The following is a 6,308-nucleotide window of genomic DNA, read 5'->3' as shown; positions in this document are numbered from 1 at the left end:
CGCTTCCCTAGATTGGGATCTATGCAACGCGAATTTGGATTAGGCGAGCTCCAATGCGGGTACCGGATACCAGATAGAAAACAGGTAAATAAGGCAGGATGTTCGATAGCTTTTAAAAAAGTAAACCATAAGAACACAAAATAAATTTGACTTTATAAAATAAGATCAGGATCTAGAAGTAATTAATTGAAAAGTTTGATATTTTTTAGAAAAGTTTGTGAGGACTACAAAAGTCCTTTTGTAATCCTTATATATAATAGTAATTTATATTTCTACTAAAATAGAAGCATGAGTGAAAAAAGTTGGGATCGTCATCCATCTAGGGGCATTATGATATTTTTTATTTACTTTATTTTATTTTATTTTATTTACCAAAAAAGACCAGAAGGCTCTGACCCTCTTCACATGCCCTTTTTTTTTTCCAGAGCCTTCTCAATTCTATCTCTATCAGCAAAATATCTACCACCAAATCAACAAGCTATCTATCATCAACAAGCTATAATCTTTATCAGCACAAGCTATAATCTTTATCACCAAATCTCTATCAACACAAGCTATAATCTCTATCAGCAAATCTTTATCAACAAATCAACAAGCTATATATCAAAAATAAAAATAAATCTATCTGTATCTCAGACCGTTGCTGCAATTTTCAGGTATTTATTTTTGAACTCTTCTCCGTTCGTCTCCAATTTTGTCTTTCGCTTTGACTCTTCTAATAAAGTAAAAATTTGGATCAATTTTAAATTTCTCCTCTTAGTTTTCCTGCTTGCTGATTCTTGGGTTTATTTATTATGTTCAATTTCACTCAGAATACATAACTTCACATTTGTCAATGTATTTGGGCATTTGATGGTTTTAGTTCTGTGGTTTCATAAAGTTTTGATTATTACCAAGATATGAGTCAAAAAGGGATTGCAAGAAATTAATTTTTTTTACCATTCTCTGGATGTGTAGCGGATTTTGATCTTTAGCGTTAGATTTCAAATGTGGGGTTGTGTTTTTTTATGTAGCCATTGTTTTCTATAATTGAGTGAATTAAATATGATATAACAGTACAAGAATATACCGAAAGAAATTATAGGAGAGTTTAATTTATTTTAACCTTCTGTTGGCTTAGAGTGAGGCGTGGTTGTATGATGAAATATTTTGCCTTTGTCGTTGATAGTAGTTGAAGCTATTTTATTGCTCAATATGGTAAAGACAAGGCTGTTGTGTTTTGCATACTAAGAACTCCCTGTTTGAGCACCAAAAGATTCCGATAAAGTGGGTACAATATTTAGCCTTCCAATCCAAGATAGCTACGAGTTGCTTTGACAATCAATAAAGTTGAGTTCTTGACATTTGAAGTATACTGCAGCTTTAATTAATGGTTAAATCCGTAAACTGTACTCAAAGTTGCTCCAATTTCAATTCGATTATCTCTTTATGTTCCTTTTGATCCATTTTTCTGTCTTTTCAAAGTTTTTATAGAAGCTGCTTGCTCAGTAGTAACTAATAGATAGTATTTCTAGACATCTGAGTTTGAATACATCAAGCTCATATGTAGCAGTCAGGTCCTTGGGGTTGGTTATTAGATTGTAAAAAAATCCAAGAGTTTAAGGTTCTACATAGTCTAGCCTGTGTAAACAGAATTGTTTTCCTGATTAAAAAGAACACATAAACAGCTTGGTCTTGATGTATTCTTGCACCTCTTCACTTATAGCTTTTTTAATAAGTTAAATGTAGTTGCCTATTATTATGACAGGTGCATTCAACCTTCAAATTGTCTAACATGACTTAATTTAATCCTAATAACAACTTTAACCTATTAAACAATTTTTCGTGTAGTTACTACGTGGTAATACTGTGTTGCTCCGTATATAAGGACGGTTTGATTCAATTGATTTTTTTTTGTGTGGCTATATTTTCTGCTGCTTGGTAGGCTTACTAATCACGATAAATACTGACTTCATTGAAGTGCCCAAACAAACAATTCCAGTCTTCGCAGAAAATAACTGAAATTGCATGTCTTCACTCTTTATGCTTTGGCAGGCACTGTGTATTTCTTTACCCTGTTTTGGACCTATTCCTTTCCCATTTAATGGAATCATTACTGCACTGTAGGTTTCTGAGCTAATTGGAGTAGTCTTTTAATTGATAGGCACATATATAACTTAAGTGGTACTCTGTTAGTTTGAAACCTCAGTAGCTTTTGCCGAAGTTTGATACAATTAGCCAAGACGGTAAAAGAGAACCTAAATGATCAGGGAATCATCCCCCGGCCTCCAGGTGACTTATCCCTCAACTTATGAATTTATTGATAATGCTTTGATGTTATGATTGAGGTTGAAATGTTAGATTTTTCATCTATTCGGGGACATCCGATAAAATTAGATTTTCCATCTAAAACGATTACTATATATTAGATAATTTGCTCTCTTTATTCAAATGGGTTGGTAGTACTGATTAAAAAGAAAATTCAAATGGATCAGTAGTTTTAATATAATGGGGCGAGTGAGGAGGGTACAGTAGGATCATAGGATTTAGCCAATATGTTACCAGATTTTCATTTTTTTCACACAAACCAGTACCTAAAAGTCTAACCCTCTTTTCTTGGAGTATGTTTTATTTTTTAACTTGCCTTGAACAATTTGAGATTCAGTAACCTGGTATAGCTTTAGGAGTTTATCCTCTTCTGTGGACATACGGTCCTTTGTCAAATTCTATAACTCTCCATTCAAATTTTCTCCACTCCACTTTGTCTATTTAGAAAATACTGGTACATAACTGAAGTAAGCATACAAAAACTGAAAATTGAATATAGTTGGTAAATCCATGTGTATAGATATGTTGCATATGCATCGAAGTATAATAGCATATCCTGTAATAATAAATTTTCTCGAGTATATGGATGCAGTTCGAATTGTCCTGATATAGCATTCTGAGACATTCTAAGTCTTTTCCCTTTTTAATGTGGTAGTCATGATTTTCAAGTTTCATGCAATTTATACTTAAATTTGTTTTTGATAGCAATTAGAAAAGTTCTACAGGTGGATTTACTTGCCGTCTTTATCTTTCTCCTATTTCAACATCTTTCTACTGTTTTTCATGTTTGAAGATTCTTTCATTAGGACTTATCATAATATTTTTTGTGGAATTTTCTTTATCTAATGCATCATATATCCTTATTTTCAATTTTCTTTTCTCTATTCAAGCTGATGGTAGCTCTCTACATGTTGGAACGTAATCATGTGTGTTAAGAGTATTTGGTGTTGTCTACTTCTACGTTTTTAATAAATCTACATTTTTGAGTTAATTTTTGCAGTTTAGTTATGTTGAAGATCCATATTGTTTACATGGTGTTGAAACCATACCAACACATCCATGTTGTGTGATTCTCAACGTTTGGTTCACTGTTTTGTTGTTGTGTTAGGGTGTCTCCATAGGTTGTTAGAGTGACTCCATAGGTTGTTAGAGTGACATGATGTCTCTGAATGTTAGATAATAATGTGTCTGAATGTTAGATAATAATGTGTTACAGTAGAAATGTTGAAGTACATTAATTTTAATAAGTGACTTTAGTTGTTAATTAATAATTTAGAATGCTAATGCTAAGTCATAACAATGGGAAGTAGGTGTTATAGAGGAGAGTGCCCGTGCTTCGCACGGGTGTGCCCAATTATAGTAGTCGCAAACCACACAGGAGAGATAACCTGTACTAGGCAAACCCGGTGTGACGAGCTCGAACCTAATTAAATTATTTTGTTAGTTATGTCATTGTTTTTTCTTCATTTTACTTTCTATTTCTTACTCCCTTGTAATGTCTCAGTGTCCAAATAATTTGTCAAGTTTGTCATAAAAAAATTTGTCAAGTTTAAATTTCTTTAATTAAGAATAGCGGAATGCTCGAATTTGTGACTATTATAGCTGAATCTTATTATTTAAATTTGAACATGGATTCAGGCGGGATCCAAACCATTTTTGCAGAGACATCCGATTAGCTGCTAGGAGACATGAGCATTTTATGCAAGGAAAGCACAGATTTGGACTCATGTAACTTACATCAAGTTTACCAAGTTTACCAAGCAAAGGCTGGAAATAGCTTATGTTACAATGACTGCCAAATCTGAGATTTTTTTTCCCTTTATTTTAGCTAGGTACCGAAGCAAGTTAGATATTGGAACACTTCTCTTTTGCTTTAGCCAAATTGCGAAATAAAGAATATGGAGTTTTCGGGTGTGTATATGTTTCCATCTACAAGTGTCATGTTTTACTAAAAATTTGAAATTTCTAAACAACGTTTGGCGTAGGATTATTTTCTTTTTTTAGTAATCCTGCTAGACAATTGAACAAGTATGAAATTATTTTCGTTGAACTTTTTGGTAATTTTGAAATTGTGCAAATAACACTAACAACGTTATCTGGCATAGGCCCGTGCTCAGCGCGGCATATTGATCTCTTGGTAATAATTGATGTTTGATAATTCATGTAGGTGGACACACAAATTCTGAATCTGAGGAATAAGACATGCATAAAAGACAAAAAGCTTGACAAGAAGTGTCTTGAAGAGGTATGAATTCACATAATCAAGTTTGATATCCTTCCTAGCCAGTTATGACAAAACCTGCGTACTTCTCAATTTTCTGGTGTGCAAATATGCATCAGCTATGCAACCCAATTGACCCGTTAATGTACAAAAGAAGGAGGCCAGCTATACTAAACAAAGTTAAATTAATAACATTTACAATCTCCATTTAAAATTATTAGTATTTTCGAAGTTGGTATGGTATATAAATTTGATGATTCATGTCGGCACAAAGATACTTGAAAAGAAAATATTGGGGCGAAGATATTTGGAAACAAAGTCATCGGATTATTATCAGGTACAAAGCTATAAGATAAGACTATTCTTCATTTTTCGAACCTTGATATGCTCCCAGTCTAATAACAAAAATATGCTACCTCTCAGAGGAAGACTAAAATAGCTTAAAATGCATAATATGTTTTCTTCTTTTCTGATAAGGCTATGTGATGATATATGTGTAACTCTAAAGGGAAAAGTTTACATGTTAAGTAATTATTTGTGGCACTGGAGCTATAGGTGAAACACATAAAGGCACTCTATTAAATAAGTGAGAAGTTAACTTTGTTAAATAATTATTTGGTACCTTACTTCATTTTGTTACTGTCCATTAATGTTTGATGGTGTATGTGAAGAGCAAAATTGTTGGATTGAAATGGTCTACCCTAGTTTAGGTAAACTTTACTCACATTGCTAAGTTTTATAATTCAAAAGAATTAAGCTAAAATCCCAATTTTTCTCCCAAGTTCTTAGCTGATTTTAATTTTCTTCTATATCAACATTTGTTCTATTCTTTGTGCCAATAAGCAAAGTAAGAGTCGTTAAACTTTCTTTATGCTTTACAGTATTACTTTGCTATCTACTGGATTGTGTAAGTTTATTCCTTCAATTTCTTCCCAGGTCATGAAAGAGTTTCATCTTGCAAGAGCATTCTTCTGTTCAAGTGTCAATCTCATGCAGATGTTGGAGCACCTATAATCTTTCTACTTGTGTCTTTCTAGCAAGTTATCTATGTAACTTTGTTCCACAAACTATGTCTCTGTTTTAACTTTGTTCCACAAATGAATGTAATGTAGTATGAAGCATGTCATGTTAACAGATACATAGATTGTATTTATCTACACTATAATCCAAAGTGTTGGGCCCGTGCGCAGCACGGGCATACGCCATCTAGTAATATATAAAAAGATAACCAAGCTAATAATAGGTTCATATATTATTCCTTTTCTTTATGAGAAAGAAAACACTAATAAATGACATTTTTTGGATTCTAAAAGTTTTTTAAAAAAAATTATTGTCTAATTGTTGATCATCATGCTCTTCAGTAATAGCACATATAAAATTTCAAAATTATAATAGCATTAGTTAAACAAATTAAACTTAGAGAAGGAACAAAAACTAATTTTGTTTAAATCCTAGAAATAAAAATAAAAATAATTACCATCTAATATGACAAATTTATTTTCTTTTTTCGCTCAGACAAAGATGAAATTATATACTCTTCTAAATTCTTACTTTCAACCTCTAAAATTGTCACGACCCAGCTAGGGGCCGCGACGGGTACTCGGAGCAATTACCGAGCACCGCTTACTCTACTGCTTGTCTCGCTCATTTGATACTCTTTTATCAATTTTACATACCAATTGTAGGAAAATCATATTTAATTAAAACACAAATACTTTATATACATTTGCCTCTTGGCCATCAAAATAATATACATGCATGTGAAAACATCTTGTGAGAC

The 6,308-nt window shown here is 32.5% G+C and overlaps 1 long non-coding RNA gene across 4 annotated transcripts; it reads left to right on the top strand.

Annotated features, from left to right (window-relative positions):
* Window positions 1–335: 335 nt before the first annotated feature.
* Window positions 336–5,693, top strand: LOC132623589 (uncharacterized). Of its 4 annotated transcripts, none has more exons than XR_009576301.1 (5): window positions 336–656; window positions 2,107–2,271; window positions 3,946–4,139; window positions 4,475–4,552; window positions 5,465–5,693. It is a non-coding gene; the product is annotated as an uncharacterized LOC132623589 (long non-coding RNA). The 4 variants fall into 4 exon arrangements; XR_009576300.1 differs by having other exon boundaries at window positions 340–656; window positions 2,144–2,271; XR_009576299.1 differs by lacking the exon at window positions 2,107–2,271 and having other exon boundaries at window positions 347–656; window positions 3,946–4,218.
* Window positions 5,694–6,308: the final 615 nt, after the last annotated feature.

Source organism: Lycium barbarum, chromosome 12, assembly GCF_019175385.1.
Source record: "Lycium barbarum isolate Lr01 chromosome 12, ASM1917538v2, whole genome shotgun sequence".
NCBI lineage: Eukaryota > Viridiplantae > Streptophyta > Magnoliopsida > Solanales > Solanaceae > Lycium > Lycium barbarum.
The sequence above is the reverse complement of the archived record's forward strand: the minus strand, read 5'-3'. Positions and strand labels throughout refer to the sequence as shown.